Source organism: Caretta caretta, chromosome 10, assembly GCF_965140235.1.
Source record: "Caretta caretta isolate rCarCar2 chromosome 10, rCarCar1.hap1, whole genome shotgun sequence".
Taxonomy (NCBI): Eukaryota; Metazoa; Chordata; order Testudines; family Cheloniidae; genus Caretta; species Caretta caretta.
In genome coordinates this window covers 61,314,132-61,334,268 of record NC_134215.1, presented here as the reverse complement: position 1 = coordinate 61,334,268, position 20,137 = coordinate 61,314,132, and the positions used below count along the sequence as shown (strand labels likewise).

The 20,137-nt window shown below is 40.3% G+C and overlaps 1 protein-coding gene across 1 annotated transcript in view; it reads left to right on the top strand.

The window, feature by feature from the left end:
* The window catches only part of LOC125644004 (protein unc-13 homolog A-like), a 72,791-nt gene that overhangs the window by 34,051 nt on the left and 18,603 nt on the right, over window positions 1-20,137 (top strand). The window lies entirely within an intron of this gene.

Genomic DNA, 20,137 nt, shown 5'->3' with positions numbered 1-20,137 from the left:
TTTGTACTGTAAGAAAACAAGATATAGTATTTTTCAATTCACCTAATAAAAGTACTGTAGTGCAATCTTTTTATCATGAAAGTTGAACTTAAAATTGTAGAATTATTTACAAAAAAACTGCATTCAAAAATAAAACAAGGTAATCTTTTAGAGCCACTCAGTCCTGCTTCTTGTTCAGCCAATCGCTCAGACAAACAAGTATGTTTACATTTGCAGGAGATAATGCTGCCCGCTTCTTGTTTACAATGTCACCTGAAAGTAAGAACAGGTGTTTGCATGGCACTGTTGTAGCTGGAGCTGCAAGATATTTACGTGCCAGGTGTGCTAAAGAGTCACATGTCCCTTCATGCTTCAGCCACCATTCCAGGGGACAAGGGTCCATGCTGATGATGAGTTCTGCTTGTAACAATCCAAAGCAGTGTGGACCAATGCATGTTCATTTTCATCATCTGAGTCAGATGCCACCAGCAGAAGGTTGATTTTTCTTTTTTGGTGGTTCAGGTTCTGTAGTTTCCGCATTGGAGTGTTGCTCTTTTAAGACTTCTGAAAGCATGTTCCACACCATGTCCCTCTCAGATTTTGGAAGGCACTTCAGATTCTTTAACCTTGGGTCAAGTGCTGTAGCTATCTTTAGAAATCTCACATTGGTACTTTATTTGCATTTTGTGAAATGTGCAGTGAAAGTATTCTTAAAATGAACAACATGTGCTGGGTTATCCTCTGAGACTCCTATAACATGAAATATATGGCAGAATGCAGGTAAAACAGAGCAGAGGCCATATAATTTTCACCCAAGGAGTTCAGTCACAAATTTAATTAACACATTATTTTTTTAATGAGTGTCATCAGCATGGAAGCATGTCCTCTGGAATGGTGGCCACAGCATGAAGGGGCATATGAATGTTTAGCATATCTGACATGTAAATACTTTGCAATGCCAGCTACAAAAGTGCCATGCCTGTTCTCACTTTCATGTGACATTGTAAATAAGAAGAGGGCAGCATTAACTCCTGTAAATGTAAACAAACTTGTTTGTCTTAGCGATTGGCTGAACAAGAAGTAGGACTGAGTGGACTTGTAGGCTCTGAAGTTTTACATTGTTTTGTTTTTGAGTGCAGTTATGTAACAAAACAAAATGTACATTTGTAAGTTCCACTTTCACAGCAAAGAGATTACACTACAGTACTTGTGTGAAGTGAATTGAAAAATACTATATCATTTTAAATATTTGTAATAAAAATATACACTTTGATTTTAAATACAAAATACAATATACATGAAAATGTAGAGAAACATCCAAAATATCTAATAAACTTCAATTGGTATTCTATTGTTTAACAGTGCAATTAAAATTGTGATTAATTGCAATTAATTTTTTGAGTTAATCATGTGAGTTAACTGTGATTAATTGACAGCCCTAAAGCAATACTATACTTTGGCAACATCCTGATTTCTTAATATGCACACCATAGACAGCGGGTCCTCAGTGGTCTGCAGTGGGGGTGCGGTCTGTGAAAATACAGAAGTTAAAGATATATATTTCTAAAAAAACCCTACCAAAATTAGCACATAGGCCAGAGTCTGAAGATGGATTTCAGCTCTGTTGGGCCAGTTAGATGAGCTGCAAATGTCCAGCAGGAAATTCCCCTGTCAAAAGAAAAAACTCTTTGCTGGTGCATCCATGCCTCAGTCAGTCCTGGTATCACACTTTCAGGAAGGACAGGAAATCAAGGGAGGGAGTAGGTGTATTTGAGCTCTTCTCAGCAAGGCAATTCTCTGCTGGTATAAGATTTATTAAGGACCTTATTCCAGAGGTAGAATTTGGAAGTGCCTGGAAGCAGCTCTAAGCATGGTCAGGGATGGCCCTGAGAATCAAGGAGCCAAAACTGGATCCCTGGTGTCTTCCTCCTCCCCACCGGTATATGATAAACAGAGCAGAAGAGAACCTGCCCCTTTGTGCCTGCTTTGAGCAGGGGGGTTGGACTAGATGATCTCCTGAGGTCCCTTCCAACCCTGATATTCTATGATTCTATGATTCTACCAGACTCTGGTCATGTGGGTTCAACTCACAAGGCACCAAAGTTAAAGTAGCAGGAAAAATAACATTTAGCAGGGCTTTTTGTGACATATGTGTTGCAACACAGATTTTGGTCAAGGATCAGCAAATCATAGGTAAAATATGCTGGAAGCACAAATCTGTATGTATTAACATATTAAAATAAATTCCGTCATCTAATTAACGCCCTGTGAGTGTCAAGCACAGTTGCATTACAGACAACTTTAAAATCAATTTCTGTTCCTAGAAACCAGCTTGAACTAATTTGTGCATTTCTATTATCTGCAACACTTACATAAAGTAGGATTCTTGACTTTTGAAAATATAGAGGAAAATAAACCCAGGACTGTTCCATTAGTGCTTTTCAATTTTATGCTGCTCTGGGCTTTGCAATTTAGTATCTTATTGCTCTGACTATTAACTGTTACCTTATACAGTACAGAAGTTTATATAACATATAGACATAAAGCAAATATTTGCAAAATTCACTGTTCCTGTCACATATTTCCCTTTGATGGACGGGGGTATAGTCTGAAGTTTGAGGCAGGGTCAGGAATTTGTATGCCTTGTGTTGTATGTTTTTCACTTTTATACAGGCTCTTTTCATAACTAGGGCCCTACCAAATTCACAGTCCATTCTGGTCAATTTCACAGCCATAGTATCTGAAAAATAAGTCAGTTTCATATTTTCAGATGTTTACATCTGAAATTTCATGGCGTTACATAAGAACGGCCATACTGGATCAGACCAAAGGTCCATCTAGCCCAGTATCCTGTCTTCTGACAGTGACCAATGCCAGGTGCTTTAGAGGGAATGAACAGAACAGGTAATGACAAAGTGATTCATCCCCTGTTGCCCATTCCCAACTTCTGGCGAACAGAGGCTAGGGACACCATCCATGCCCATCCTGGCTAATAGCCATTGATGGACCTATCCTCCATGAATGTATCTAGTTCTTTTTTGAGCCCTGTTGTAGTCTTGGCCTTCACAACATCCTCTGGCAGAGAGTTCCACAGGTTGACTGTGTGTTGTATGGAGAAATACTTCCTTTTGTTTGTTTTAAACCTGCGCCTATTAATTTCATTTGGTGACCTCTAGTTCTTGTGTTACAATGATGTGTTGTAACCATGGGGGTCCTAACCCAAAAGGGAGTGGGGGGGGCAAGTCTGTTGTAGGGCAGTTGCAGGATTGCCATCCTCACTTCTACACTGCCAGAGCTGGGCTCTGAAGTCAGCGGCCATGGAGCTTCCTGCAGCTGGAGGAGGTTCCTGGAGCGGGAGGTGGGTCTGACCAACCCTGTGCTGCTGGGAGTGCTGAGGGCTCCAGGCTTCTAGTTCCAGCCGGGATGGGGAGGGACAGGACTTGTTCTTCCCCTGCATGCCTGTTCTCAGGGGAGATCAGACACACTGCCTCCGGCTGCCCGAAGCTCCAGGGCTGCCCCTCCGCCTCCCGCCCCCAACCCCAATAGCTAGATTTCACAGGAGAGGGCTTATTTCATGGTCCATGATACGTCCATGAATTTGGTAGGGCCCTATTCATAACTCAGGGCTAGTCTCTGACTATCCCTTATATGGCATGCGGTAAGAGAAAGGAATAAGGAGCCTCCACCCCATCATTGCAAGACCAACGTAAAGGTTGATTACAGTCATAGCTGCTGTGCTCAGGGAAGTGCAGAGGTTGCTACTGAGTTGCTCTCACTTACTAGATATGGGTATTTACATTGAAATCAAATTTGCTCCTTTAAATATTGTAGCGCTGTAATTTTTGCAGCTCTTGAGGGTAAGTAATAGATGAACTAAACCCTGATTGCCTTGGCCATGCCTCCCTGGCCACTTTTAGGGCTGATCTGGCTCAGCCGCGTGGCCAGGTGGAGGGAACTGGGGGAGCGATCCAAAAAGAAAAGGCGCCACCCACTGCGGTGCTTTTACTCACCCGGCGGCAGGCCCTCACTCGCTCCGGGTGTCTTCGGCGGCACTGAAGGTCCCGCTGCTGAGGTGCTGCCGAAGACCCAGAGCGAGTGAAGGTCCTACTGCCGAGGTGCCGCCTAAGACTTGGAGCGCCTCGGGGTGAGTAAAAGCACCTCAGCGGGTGGCGCCTTGTTTTGGGGATCGCTCCCCCATTCCCTCAACAGGGGAAAATTTAAAAGGAGCCAAGACATTGACATGTCTTGTGCTCCGTGGGGGAGCGGATGCTGCCCCGCTCCCCCCCAGCTACGCTACTTATCTGGCTACTTCCAAAACCCTTGTAAAGGGGTAAAAACAACGAGGAGTCCTTGTGGCACCACACCCAGGAGGTGTGTGGGTTACACATGCACTGGGGCCGCTAGCTCTTCATGGGGCTGCAGCTACACTCTATTTTTAGCACACTAGTTTGATCAGACTAGCACAGGTATGTGTCCTCAAGCTGGGAATCATACCCCCAGATTGAGCTGTAGATATACCCTAAGATGGTGGTTTTCAACCGAGGACCCCTGGGGATCTGAAGACCATGTCTAAGATTTCCAAAGGGGTCCACACCACCATTTGAAAAATTTTAAGGGTTCGCAAATGAAAAAGGTTAAGGATCATACCCAAAGTCCTGTTTGTTGGCACCATTGCAATCCGCAAAACCCCCACTTGGTTGCCACCTATTTTTGTAAGTGCTTAAACTCACCTAGTGCCTATGTTTTTGCAGTAGTTCCCTATAAGACTATATTTCTGCCTCTCAGGGTGTGCGCTGCAGCCCCACTCTAGGTGCCCAGATGCCTGTCTCCTGCCTAAGCTCCAGAGCAATCCATGAATTGGGGAAAGATAGGTGCACCTCCACCCAACTTGCCTGTGGGGCCCAAGTCAGCAGGGATGCTCAGAGGCTGCCACTCCACAAAACAGCTGGGGCATAGGAAGGAGCTCCCTCACAATGGTTTTCAAACTGGGATACATGTACCCCTAGGAGTACACAAGTTCTTGTCAGGGGGAATGTGAGAAAAATCCTGTAATGGCAGACAATGCATTTTATTTATTAAGACGCGGCAATTTACTGATAGGTATATTATGACCATATCTCAGATCAGGGTACATGGTAGATGACATTATTTGGAAAGGGGTACATGGCCTAAGAAGTTTGAAAACCACTGCCCTAGTGGCTAGGATACTCACCCAGGATGTGAAAGACCCGCAGAACCAGTTCCATCTCTGCTAGGTAAGGCGAAGGGATTTGAACAGGGATCTGCCACCTCTCAGTTAAATGTAACCGCTGAGCTATGGAGAATTCTGATGAGAGTCTCCCTCAATCTCTCCCACTGAAGTTGTTCCACTTTAATTAAATATTATTTGGGCCAGAGAGAGTGAATCTCACTCTATAGTCCGGTGCTGAGGGCTCTCACTTGAGAGGTGGCAGCTCTCTGTTCAGATACCTAATTCTTATGAGGCAAAGGTTGGACTTGAACCAGCAGTCTCCCACATCTCAAATGGGACTTAGGTGCTTTTGAAAATTGTACCTTATATAGAAAAATGTTCATTATATTTTTTAAAAATATATACAATTAAAATACTTCTCAGCTGATGTGAATGTTTCACAGCAGGGCTGAGAATCCATTCACAAAGTAGTAAGCTGGTGCATGACAAACAGAAACTGAAGCAGATAGAAACAAATTGATTAGTCTAGTTTCACTTTCTAAACTGAGTGAAATGAAAGCAAACAGACACAACCAAAAAAACCCTGCCAGAATGAATTAATTCCTTCTAAGTAGTAATCTAAGGTGATATTATAAGGACTGTATATTAATTTGTATTTTGACATGTCTTTAAGTCTAGATGTGCAAATCAGTCATATGACTGGATAAGTCTAATTTACGCACACAAGCCTCAATTCAGCAAGCTACTTAACCTGTGCTTAACTTTAAGTATGTGCGTAGCGCCACTGATGTCATGGTACACAGACAGTACTGTAACAGCTGCCATTACTAGTTAAACTTTTCTTTGTATTTTATGTACAGCAGTCCTTACCAAATCATAGCAGAGCTATACAGGTAACATTCACAATCCACTAGGTTTGCATAGGCCGATTCTATTATAGTTTTGACTTTTTGATGTTGTTTCCTCCAGTTTAATGCTCATGTGGCTGTAATTGCTGATTGTTATAATGAGCAGACTAGCACAAAAATGGGACCTCACTATCTCCAATGATTGTCAATGTTGACTGTTATATAATTGCTTTCATTAAACTGATGTTCATTAAAATAATTAACAAGATTGTTGCAAAGAACCTAAAACTGAAAAGAAAGCAACAATGTGATAAATTGGTTCTAACTAGCTTCTTAATCCTTAGATCAAACTGAGAGTCAAATGGATGCTTAAAAAGTCTATCCTCTTTAGACATAAAGCTTGGTGGGGGAGGGTTGATACATTTTGTTAAGATCTAAATTCACCTTTTGGAATTCATCATTTCATAGATTTCCTGTTTTGTCTGAGGATCTTTGTGCATGATCACCTCTGCTCAGATACCTCAACAGTGGATAGACAGACAGAAAAGCAATGGAAATCTCTTCCTACACCTCAGATGCAGCTATCCCTGTGGATGGGCTGTGGGAGGGAACTACTTAAACACAGGCGCACACGCACGCGCGCACACGCCTTTTAGCTATAACATGTCATGTCGTTCTCTAAGGCCACTGACTTAGAGCCTGAGCTATATATGTATGTTTGGGGATTGGTCCTGCTTTGAGCAGGGGGTTGGAGTAGATGATCTCCTGAGGTCCCTTCCAACCCTGATATTCTATGATCAAAGAAATGTCGACACAGCTATTTTTAGCATGGGAGTGCAAGCAACACTAGCACTAGTCTGTCGATCCGGGCTAGGAGGCTTGCTTCCAGATACAGTTTAGACATCCCCTAAGGGGTTGGGCACCCTCCTGATCCCTAGCTCTTACCTGGCTTTCCTTGGATCACTTGTAGGGGGCCTCATGGAGCTTAACTTTAGGCACCCAGGTCTGAAAATATTAGCGTTTATTTTCTGGGAGCTGGCTTTAATATATTTGTTTTAAGCTGTAAAGGAATGTTGCCTGGGGGCAGCATGTAAATTAGACATATCCATGGGAGTTCCATCATATCCATCAGTATGCATGAGGATTGGTTTTTAAATTTCTTTTCAGAAGATAAGTATTTAATTTATTCTGTTTGTCATTTTGAACCTCTGTGGATAAAATTGCCACCTTTAAAAATACCACCCCCCCACCCTCCAGTCCCCCTCTTTCACAACTTGAATCCAGCCAAAGATTTGTGATATTTATATTTACTAAATTCAAGTAGTGTACAAGCAGCACAGAGAGCCTCTGATCCAGACTGGGATGCCGCGGTGCTAGATGCTGTACAAATGTGAAGGTAAACATGGTCTCTGTCTCACTTTTAAAATAATGCCAGTACCTGGGATGTAAAAACTGTAGTTGACATTTGAGTATTGGATGTTTTATTTAGCAGTTTAGTGAAGAAAAATATGGGCTCTTCATTAAAGTTGATCGCTTTTGCTGCATTTGTATAAATAACAGAACCATAAGTCCTTTGAGACAGAGACCATGTTTACCTTCACATTTGTACAGCATCCAATGCTGCAGAATCCCAATCTGGATTAGTTTTAATAAGAGCAGTTGTATGTAGTAATAGGGCCAGAACCTCAGCTGGTGTAAATCTGCATAGTTTCCTAGAAATCAATAGAGCTTTGCTGATCTATACCAGCTGAGGATCTGGCCCATACATCAGTATATCCCAGAGTATTGTGATGAAACTAGGATACTCTAAGCATCCAGTATGTGTATTTTTGGTGGTAATAGATACTGATATATTTTTCAGACACTAGCATTTGTAGAAAAATAACCCTGGAGTGGGAACACACAAAAGTATACGGTGGCCAGAATATTTCAAAAGGAGAAAACCAGTGTGTTGATAAGAGATGGCTGCAGCTTTGATTGCTTTTCTACTGGAGTTAGAGATGTTTTTTTTTTTTTTAACCAGATGCCATTCTGCCTTATGTAACACCTGTTCCAGAGGCAAGCTAAAGTGGCTGTTTACAACAAATGTCAAAATGAATGACTTCCCCAATGATGTGAATCGCTTTCAAATATTTAACATAGTTCCTTTTAGCAGTTTGGAACAGCTGTGTTTGCTGCTTTGAACTACTGGAAGCCGTGTGGATAGGAAAGCTAATCTGCTTCAGGTAAATCTCGATTTAGCCTTGTATACCATTCACTTTCAAAAAAGTCTAGACATGTTCTTTCTTTACCACCAACTATATTGTTTTTCTTTATTGTCCTTAGACAGTTTTTTTTAAAAAAATGTTAATAAGTGACACAGTCCACCTCTGTTACAGCAAAGTAGATATTTTTATTAGCCAGAATTGTAATAATAGGGCCTTACTAGATTGCATATAAAATTAAGCTCCCTTGAATAGCACTGAGACTTCTTTCAATTATTCCATGGGCTTGAATCTCATCTGGTGATCAGACTGGCTCTGCTCATTGGTGGTCCTTTCTGCTCTTTTGCCACTCCCTAGTTCAGTTCTGCTCCCTTGATTTACTCGATTGGGTTTTGCCTTCTGAACTTCTGTAACTTAGAACTGCTGCTCCTGACTGAAATCAGAGCAGTACTTTCAGAGACTAGTGGAGAAAAGAAATCCTTCTAAAGAATTTTTCAAGAGTACTGCAGTGGCTAGAGCTGCAGTACATATATGAGGAAGGTTACATGGACTGTTAAAGGCAGCAAGATAAGACATCAAGTTACTTAGAAGACGTAGAACATAATCTTGAATAAGGGTGGATGATGTTCTGTCATAGACCTCAATGCAGTATTGATTGTATGTTAAGAGGCAGGGAAAAAAACTATTAGGGCCGTTATTGAACTTGTGAACTTAGTGGTCTGTGACTAGAATAAACTAGCAACAGTGGGCCCTGAAGAAGGGCAGAAGCAAGTGAGCTGCATAAGAATAGAGAAGGAATTATGGTCAGGACTTTGGGGTGGGGGAGAGAAGGGCTTCCTAGATCTTTGGTCTCGCATGCACGCATGGAAATCAGTTTACCACTCTCAAATAATGATCAGCGCGGGTCATCTTTACTTGGATCCAAACTGATAGCTTCTAGCTGTTTGCAGTCACCTGAAAACAATTCAGTCTATAACGCTGTGTTGTTTTTTTTCTTTCCAATCAGTTAAGTGATTGCTTATTGACATTAGCTTTTTGTCCAGAAGTTCTAATGTTGATGTGTATTAACTCCACATATTGACCTTGTGCATTGTCCTTGGAATTGAATTTCTTGATATAGAATCACAGAAATATAGGGCTGGAAGGGACCTTGAGAGTTCATCTAATCCACCCCTCCTACCTTCCCCCCCCCCCCTCACTGAGGCAGCACCTTTATTGTCTAACCGATTTTTAAAAACCTCAAATGACAGGGGTTTCAACAACCTCAGCCTATTCCACTGCTTAACTCTCCTTATAGTTTGAAATTTTTTCCTAATATCTAAACCAAGTCTTCCTTTCTACAATTAAGCTTACATTCAGTGGATGTGGGGGGCAACTGATCACTGTCCTCTTTTTGTAACAGTCCTTAACATATATTTGAAGAGTGTTATCAAGACTTCCTTCAGTCGTCTTTTCTGAAGACTAAACATGCCAAGTTTTTTAACCTTTTTCTCATAGGTCAGGTTTTCTAAATTGCTTCTCATTTTTTTGTTGTTGCTCTTCTCCAGACTCTCTCCAATTTGTTCAAATCTTTCTTAGAGTGTGTCATGCAAAACTGGACCAAAACTAATACTCCATCTTGAGGCCTCACCAATGTTCAGAAGAGCAGAACAGTTAGCTTCTGTATCTTAGCTATGACACTCTTGTTAATGTCCCAGAATTATATTCACCTTTTTCACAGCTGCATCACATTGTTGACTCATATTCACTTTGTGATCCACTATGACTCCCAGATCCTTTTCAGCATTACCTGTACCCATTTTGTATTTGTATATTTAATTTTTCCTTCCTAAGAGAGATACGTTGTACTTGTCTTTTATTAAATTTCATCTTGCTGATTTCAGACCAATTCTGCAACTTGTCAAGGTCATTTTGAATTCTAATCCTGTCCTCCAAAGTGCTAATAACCTCTCCCAGCGTGGTGTTACCTGCTAATTTTATAACCGTGCTCTCCATTTCATTATCCAAGTCATTAATGAAAATAGTGAATAGTGCCAGATTTGGGAGAGATCCCCTGCAGGACCCCTTTAGATACATCCTCCCAGTTTGACAGCAAACCATTGATAACTTTCAGTATATTTTTCAACCAGTTGTGCACCTACTTAATAGTAATATCATCTAAACCACATTTTCTTAGTTCCTTTATGAGAATGTCATGTGGGACTGTCATATGTCAAAAGATTTACTATCAAGATAAATCACATCTACTGCTTTCCCCGCATTGATTAGGCCAGTAACCCTGTCAAAGAAGGAAATTAGATTGGTTTGGCATGATTTGTTCTGGATAAATCTTTGTTGGCTATTACTCAGCACCCTATCACCCTCTAGATGCGTACAAATTGATTATTTATTTTTCCCAAGTCTTTCCAAGTCTCAAAGTTAGGCTGACTGTTCTATAATCCTCTGGGTCCTCTTTAGTCCCCTTTTTAAAAAGAGGTGCTATGTGTGCCCTTTCCCAATCCTTTGTGACCTCACCCATCCTCCGTTAGAACCAATAATGATTATCTTCGAGACCTGAGATTGCATCAGCTAGTTCCTTAAGTATCCTAGGGTGAATTTTGTCAGGCCCTGCCAACTTGAATAAATACAGCTTATCTAAATATTCTTTCACCTGTTCTTTACCTATTCTGGCTAGTGCCCTTCCTCCCTGTTAACTGTGTTAAGCATCTGGTTGCAATTAACTTTTTCAGTGAAGACCGAAGCAAAATAGTCATTAAACACCACAACCTTCTTCCAGTTGTCTGTTGTTAACTCTCCTTCCTCACTAAGTAGTGGACCTACACTTTCCTTCATCTTTCTCATGCGGCTAATGTATTTACAGAGCCTCTTGTTTTAGCCTTTTATGTCCCTTTCTAGCTATAACTCTTTTGTGCCTTAGAATTCCTGATTTTGTGCTTACATGCTTGTGCTATTGTTTTGTACTCATCCTAGGGAATTCTTCCACTTTTTGTAGTATTTCTTTTTGATTTTCAGGTCATTAAAAAGTTCCTGATGCAGCCATACTGGTCTCTTACTATTCTTCCTACCTTTCCTTTGCACTACTACTATTGGGGGGAGGGATAGCTCAGTGGTTTGAGCATTGGCCTGCTAAACCTAGGGTTGTGATTTCAATCCTTGACGGGGCCATTTAGGGATCTGGGGGAAAAATTGGGGATTGGTCCTGCTTTGAGCAGGGGGTTGGACTAGATGACCTCCTGAGGTCCCTTCCAACCCTGATTTTCTATGATTCTACTCTTCTTTTAAAACAAACAAACAAACAAACAAACAAAACCCCTAAAGTCTGTCATTTTGACACTGAACTCCCATTTGAGACAAAGAGAATATGGTGGTAGATCACTGTAATCACTCAAGAAATTAGAAAGAAAGCAAGACTGTTAACATCTCTTAGAGAGCTTGTGATATTTCCCTGAAAATATTGAGAGTTAATTTGAGCAATTGTAATCGGCTCTATTTAAGGGGCACATGAGAGAACTACTCCCTGAGACTCCAAGAGGAAGTAGTCTAAATCTTCTTGTAATCAGTAGAAGATTGCTACATATCTCCCCCCTGCTACCCTGTGCTTGTCCAGCTGTGCAAGCTGACCTACTGGGGAGGCAGAACCAAAGCTATGTTAACTCCCCACTTTTTCATGCCCACCTGCTTAGGGAATAAGGGAGGGAGAAGACAATGAGCAGCACCTTCTTACCCCATGTACCCAAACTCAACGTTTAGGTAGGCTATGTAAGGGGAGGAGGAGAAGAGCAGGTTACACCCCTTAAAGCCACAGCATGGCCATACAACCAGGCCTCAAGGAAATACTGTGGTCAGATGTTGCAGTCCTTTCTCTGGCCATATTCAGTCAAAACTTCTACCAATTGATTTTAAAAAGGAGATTTCCTGGTTAAGGGCTGCAGGATTTGCCTTTCTCAGTCTGACCAAGCTGCATTCAGTGCAGGATCTGCGAAGGAGTGAGGAAAAAGTGGAATGGAGCCTGATCTAAGTTATTCCTGTTTTAACATATGCAAATGGTACAAAGACAAAAATGGAGGAGTGGTTAAGACTGGAGTAAGAATTTGACCAAAATAATAACAATAATCTTTAAAAATCAGCTATGTTGGAAAGGGGTTATCTGTCCAAATGATCAAGTTAAATGAGAGATGATTTGGGGCTAACTTAGTCCCCACCCCCCAAAAACCTTCTAATCTATGGAGAAAAGTCTATCTGCAGTACATCTGGCTTCCTCCTCCATCTCCCTTATCTGGACTGGTTCACCATGTCTTGTCTTGCCTATGTGCGTTTTGTCCAATGGTGTCTGCACTGGGAGCAGTGTGGAACTGTGTTGTCCCCTGAGGAGATCAGGGAGAAATTCTGCCTCAGGCAAACACAATCCCTCTCTGAGTGATCTGGTGCTGAGGGGGAATGTGCAGGCTCAATCATGTGTAGGCCTCACCCAATGGGGCGGTGGACCCATCTCTGCCCTAATGCCTTTGGGGCAATGTGTGTCCTGGGGACTCATGGAAGGAGCAGCCCCTGCACTCCACTAAGTGGAATGGCTACAATTGTGGCTGGCCTGTAACATAAGCAATGCAAGAGGCAGTGTCGTTTTCTGTACAGTCCCCCCATTGAATCATAAAATGTGGCCCTTAGACTGCAATCTCTTTGGAAGGAAACCTGTCTTGCTGAGTTGGCAAAGTGCTATATAAATATACAGTGCAAAATAAATTGTTTTTAATAATAATGTGGGAGCTCACTTAATTAAGAGTCATCAGCTAAGGCTCCATTTGGCAGATAGTTTGTTTCATAGTTGCTTTTTAAACCCATAATTCCCAGATTGTTACAGGAAATTAGAATTTTTCTACCTGTAGAAATAAGTTCTGTTTAGTTTCTCATTTAATTTATTTGAGACTAATATGACAGATTCACCAGCATCTGCTTACTTGATGAAATGTTACTGAATTTTAAACCAAACACCATTATTGAACATGTGAAAAGGCAAAGGAGGATCTTTTCAGATATTTAAATAAATAGTAACAGTAAATAGCACTACACCTTTTATAGCTCTTTTCTTCTGGGGATCATACATGCTGTGTTTGGGTTGAACAGATAATAGACTTCTATTGCCATGGAAACATTCAGCTGTTGGACTGACTCTAATGCGGCACACATGAAGCTTAAAAAGTCATCCTCTATTGGGACTAAAATGGAAACCTCTGGATGTTCCCAATGTGCTGCTTTGTAAGTTTCAGAGAAAACTGAGACGTTCCCCAAAGGACCTGTCAAGGTTCCTTCCCCACTCTGAACTCTAGGATACAGATGTGGGGATCTGCATGAAAGACCCCCTAAGCTTATTCTTACCAGCTTAGGTTAAAAACTTCCACAAGATACAAACTTTGCCTTGTCCTTGAACCATATGCTGCCACCACAAATAGTCTTACACAAATACCAGGGAAAGAGCCCACTTGGAGATGTCGTCCCCCAAAATATCCCCCCAAACCCTACTCTCCCTTTCCTGGGGAAGGCTTGATAAGAATCCTCACCAATTTGTACAGGTGAACACAGACCCGAACCCTTGGAACTTAAGAACAATGAAAAATCAATCTGGTTCTTAAAAGAAGAATTTTAATTAAAGAAAAGGTAAAAGAATCACCTCTGTAAAATCAGGATGGTAAATACCTTACAGGGTAATCAGATTCAAAACATAAAGTATCCCTCTAGGCAAAACCTTAAGTTACAAAAACAGGAATACACATTCCCTCCAGCACGTCTTATTTTACAAGCAATTAAACAAAAGAACATCTAACACATTCTAGCAAGATTACTTACTAACTTACAGTTGTAAGGCTGCATTCCTGATCTGTTCCCAGCAAAAGTATCATACAGACAGACGAACCCTTTGTTCCTGCCCCTCCTCCAGATTTGAAAGTATCTTGTCCTCTCATTGTTCATTTGGGTCAGGTGCCAGCTAGGATACCTTAGCTTCTTAACCCTTTACAGGTGAAAGGGTTTTGCCTCTGGTCAGGAGGGATTTTATAGCACTGTATACAGAAAGGTGGTTACCCTTCCCTTTATATTTATGACAGGACCCTTCATTATATTTTCACTTTGCTTCGACAGAGCCTTTCTCTGAGCTCTTTGTGTAGTACAGCAGATCATGAGGAGAGAATATTAATAATGTTTAGTCTATACATTTATGACAAGATTTTCAGAAACTCCCAGCACTAGCCTAACCCTGTTCTCACTGACTGCAGAGTTTGGTCAATGCTGAGTGCTTTTTGAAATCACACTCCTAAATTCTAGTGGAATTAGCAGCACTAGTACTTAAGTGACTGTTTGTAGTTCAAGATACAGTAGCAAAATAAAAGCATATCAACATAGGTTTCTATGCAATTTCAATTAGGTTGCAAATGGTTTGGATTGACAGCCTTAGAAGCTGAAATCCTTTATTTAGCTGCAGAAAAGGCTAATATATTATAAGGCTGGAAGGGCCCCATGTGATCATCTGGCCTGGCTCATGTGTAACATGGGCCATAGACTTCCCTGAATTAATTCCTGTTTGAATGTACAGTATAGTTTTTGGAAAAAAAACTTAGCTTGATTTTAAAATGTCCAGTGATGGAAAAACCACCTGCAAATGTATTTTTGTCTGACCAACAGGGACCACCTCTAGGTTGACAGCTCTATGTGATGTCACTCATTGACATCTTCAGTAAGACTCTGCATTATTGATGCCAGCTTTGTTTTCTTATATATCCATAAAAAAGACATTGCCACTGAAATAAGGATAATGCAACTGCTGTGCAATACTTTCATTTCACACCCTGTGCAATGTAGTTGAGTTGATCTATAGACACAGCTAGGTTGACAGAAGAATTATTCCATTGACCTAGCTACTGCCTCTCAGAGAGATGGATTACCTACACAGACAGATAATCCCTTCCATGGATGTAGGGAGCATCTATGGTACAGCTCAGCACCATAGCTGCACCACTGTAGTGTAGATGTGACCTGAGGCAAATATCCATTCCCTACAAAGTCAGAAAGCAACAAGGTAAAAGTACCTAAATAATACCTTAGTGATGTCCAAGCATCACCTTTTGGTGTTTCTGTGATAATTATATAATCCGCTTTCTGCTTGCTTTTGGAAAGCAGAATCTTTGGAATCTGTGTTTCATGCTATTGACTTCAGTGGAGTTGTTCTTGATCTAAATCGGGGTAAGTGAGAGGAAAAACAAGCCAGACTTGTGTGCGTTTAGAGTCCCAAGCATAACCTGCTCCCACAGTATGTCACACTATTTGAGGGTGATCATAGATACCAGTTATCCACAGTCTACTTCATCTTCCAGCATGATGACCTAGTTTTTGTGTGACTTGTTTTTAAATTACAGATAACCATGAAAGGAATATTTATAATAAGAATCAGCAGAAAGTAAAAGTGAGCAGCTGGAGAGTCTGTTCTTAACATCATTCATCCCTTTACTGGCTGCAAAGAATTAAAGCCAAAAGTTTAGTTGCAGTGATAACATACAAATGATGTAATTATCAGATAACCTGATACCATTAGCATGAATTATTTTGAGTTGTGGAAATAATGCCTTGTTATTAGGCCAACTAACTGCAGTACACAATTCATGTTATTAAACATTATATATCTACATTGTAAGAAAAATCTTTTTGATGCTGATCTATATCCCGCTTTTATACTCAAACATAATTATCATCCCCGAAATCTGTATTTGGAAATGAAGCTGAGTTTAAATTGCTTGGAGAAAGGATAATTGAAGTTACTAAAGCAGATTTAAGGATCTGTTTTATGTTTTATGCTTAAAACATTGAAAAATAAAACCAAGACTAATAATTTTTGTATCTAGCACTTTTCAGTAATGACAATGAACTAGAATAATGAATGGCTGGCTGTGCCAACACAAGCTTACTTAACACCTTTTGAAAGGGGACACTGCATTAGAACGCTTCTGAATGCTTGAAATTTCAAAGTAATGATTGTGTTATTGTGATGAACATCTAATTAGACTGAATGGAGCTTAACCGTGGAACTCTGCAGGGGCCGTTGCAGTCCCACAGTATAGCCACAATGTAATGATATGTTCTTTCCAGAGCATAAGAACTGATTATTGTGATGGGCAGGTGTCCCCATATTTTGTGATTTTCTTTTACTTTATTGAGAGGTTGGTGTGGAGTAGGGAAGAATGTGCTTTCAGTAAAGGCCTATGTGGTCTCTTTGTGCCAAAGAGCAAGAGCATCCAATATATTTTGTTTAAATCTTTTAAGGGTTCCTGAAGATAAATGGGCTCCTAGGCTCCTTTACACCTTTTGTTTTGGGGGGGGGCAGTGTTGGAAGGGAAGGGGAGAGGACGGCAGGCAGTTAGTCTTGTATTTTCATATTTGAGTAAGAGGTAGATTAGTAGTAGTTAAGTACCAAAGCCACCCTTTAAGATATTGGTTACATAAATGTAAATTGTCCTTATTGTTGTTGATAAATAATATAAGTAACATAATATATCTAACACCGACAAGAATAACCCTGAAACATCGCAATTATTCAAGAAAATAGACTATGAGGTGAATAATTACAACAGTATAGATACCATTTGGTTTTAGAATCACAAAATAAACTGGATTCGTTTAGAGATGCACTTTAAGATGAGTCTGGAATATTTAATTAGGTTTTAAACCAAGTCAGTTCTAAGATTTGGATTTACCTAAATGACACCCTTCTGAGCAGTTCCCATGAGACTTCACTCTCAAAGGGTAAAAATCTCACATGACATCTCTTGAATGATGGATGGTTTGTGAGATTGTTCTTGGATACCTTTGCTATGTTTGCATTGGAACTGGAAAATAGGATCCTTCTGTTTTTGGATCTGACCTTCTAAAACCAGGGGGACAGGTTCATATCAACCCCTCCACCATCCCAAAATTAAAAATATCAGAATCAAAGTTTATTTTTCTAATGATGTTTAAATGTGTTATGCATATGCAACTGTGATATTTATAAACCACAATTAAAAAATTATATCATGTGATTATGACCATGGAGATGTGACAGTGTAGTGGGGAGTTTTAAGGAAACAGTTACATACAGGAAAAAAAAACAACCCTCTACATTTGTTTAAAAGCATATTGTGTAAAATTGATTCCTAATATTATTGACCAGGTGAGTAAGTCTTAGGAATGCAACAATTTTTAATGACAAAATGACTAGAAGGTGTTTAAATAGCTGGAAACAGTGTGCCAAGTACAGTGCTTAATATCGGCATGATCTTGAGTGCATCATAAAACTTCCTTAAGTGTCAGTTAGTCCTTGTTTTCTCCCTGTAGATACCACAAGGTGATCTGTTTGATGACGCAGTGGGATTCAAGATTGATTAGAAGCTGACACCTTACTGGACAGCCCAAATAGCTTGCTGTTGTCTTATTGACACCTACATGTGTTTTTGAGCTTCCAATCCCCCCAGTTGTCTTGGGTCCTGCCAATCTGTCCACTCTAATTATGCATCCTTCTGTATTATATAACTGGGACTGGTGAGAGATTGAATATAATACAGCAGCATTGAAAAGATAATGCGGCTTAAGTTATGATTGCCCAGTTATCAAGATTGACTGTGGCATTCTCCACGTCCAACAGACAAGCTTGGAAGTTATATTGTGCTTGTAAAATTTTGTGATTTGCTTATTTCCTATCTGTGACAAACAAAATTAAATAAGAAGCTGTCTTTGTTGTAGGGCATGCTGTATCAAAAGGAAATATGAGCTATTACATCAGGATTACCAGCAACAGATTCCAAACTGCTTAATTTGTGGGGGTGGAGGGGGTGTTGCGGGGCAGGGAAGGCCCAGTTCATGACTTTCTGAATGATAGGAACTGGTGTTTAACTATCCCAAACCTGGGATATTTGTGTGTCTTTAAGCGATCAACGCTTTATAGTATAGTAGTTAAGTAGGAGAAGGTCAGATGTCTTGTTTAGCTGAACGTTCTCTCCCAGCACATACTAATCAAGTTGGCCACCTGCCTTTGAGATCTAAAACAATGCCTTTTGGAAAAGGTGTATTTCAGTAATTAAGACAAGACACTTATCAACAAAAAATCCCCAGGCCAGAACATATCTAGACTTTCTGAAGGCCAAACTTCTGAAAGAACTTAAAGGATGTCAGAGTCTATTGTTTTAGGAGATTTATTCCTCTGGGAAATTTTGCAGTTAACCCAGAAACATCATCACACCTCTGTGCACATTCTAGCTGTAATTGCATATCAATCTAGCTGGTCTTCATATGAATCCAGTGTAGATTTCAGTGGTAACTTCAAACTTCTGTGTAATGTGTTTTGCTCTTTTTGCCAACCATTAGAACTCTATAAAAGAACATTCTTTTAGCACTCTGGTTTGATAGTGAGAGAAATACAATATTTCAGTCATAATGCAGATTTGTGCCCTAGAGGTCATACAGTTTGTCACAACATGTAAAGCTAATATAACTTCAGCTATTTCACAATAGAGCCAACAAGAGAGTTTAAATGATAACTTGCATTATATCCCTCTGCCTATTTTTTGCCATGAAAAATATTTACCTAAAGCATGAAAAATAAATTTCAAAGGTCTGGATCTGTTGGGAGGGAAAATTTGAAAATATTTCAAAAGTTTCCCCACCCCTCCTCCAACTCACCCCTTTTGATGAGCCATTTCTCAGTAAGAAACAATCCTGGACTCTCCTTCTCACCCATCAGTATAATTTCTTTTTCAAACTGATTATGATCCTAAAAAGAACTGCTCTGGTGCAGTTTCCCACCCTTTACCACTGATGGTAGCTGACCAGTTGATTGTCAAGCCTCTACTTAATCCAGCTGTCTCCTGGCCCACTTCCTGGTCCACTCAGGTGTCCCAGATTTTTAGTACTTCGCTAACTAAAGCTGTACTGCACCGGGGTGAAATCCTGACTCCACTGAAGCCAATGGCAAAACTCCCCATTGACTTCAGTGGGGCCAGGATTTGACCCCAAAATTCAATCCAGTGCTTTTTTAAAGCACGATGGGCTAAATTCAAGTTTGGTGTAAATGGGGGCAGTACCACTGACTTCTACCTGATCTTGATTTGTCCCTAAGAATACAAGATGCCTGAGTTCACTCTTTTTTAAAAACAATATTTTCAATACATTGACTCCATTCCAACCAACCCATTTAAAGATAGATAATAGCAAAAAGAAAATGTTCCAGTTGCAATAGGTCTGCAGAAGAAGCCAGACTCCAACAGAAAACCATCAGCTTTTATGCATTTATCTACAAATTGAAAGATCCAACAGATTTCTACAGTCTATATTGAACATCATAATAGATGAAAGTGTCCCAAAGGTGCTTTGTCTAATATTTTTTCAGCCCTTTAATGAGCTTGTGAACATAAGGGGTACGTTGTATGGTTAACAAGTCATGGTTACATAGTTAACCCGTGTGAGCAAACCAGATAAGGGACCAAATCCTGAAATTTTTATTCAGTTCCTGTTCGGACAAAACTGCCATTGAAAGTAAATGAAGATGGAGTAGAAACTAAGTAATAACTTTAGGATTTGGCACATAATTTGCAAGTTCTATTTGAATGAACATTCAAAAATTTGGATGCTTATTCAACTCTTATGTCCATAAATTGGATGGAACCTGTCACAGAACGGGGGAGAGGGGAATGTCTCATTAGATTTACTTTTTGTTTCTAGTTGAGTTGGAAATAATTTCAACACCTCTAGGAAGAAACTACAGAGAGGCATGGACTGTAAAAGCGTTGCTGACATTGAGCTTTATCTGAAAGTCTCCCACTGTTGTATCACTGGTCCAGCTCCACCAGTGCTAGCAACAGTGGGAGTTGTCATGGAGACTAACTGCAGGTGTTCTTACCATT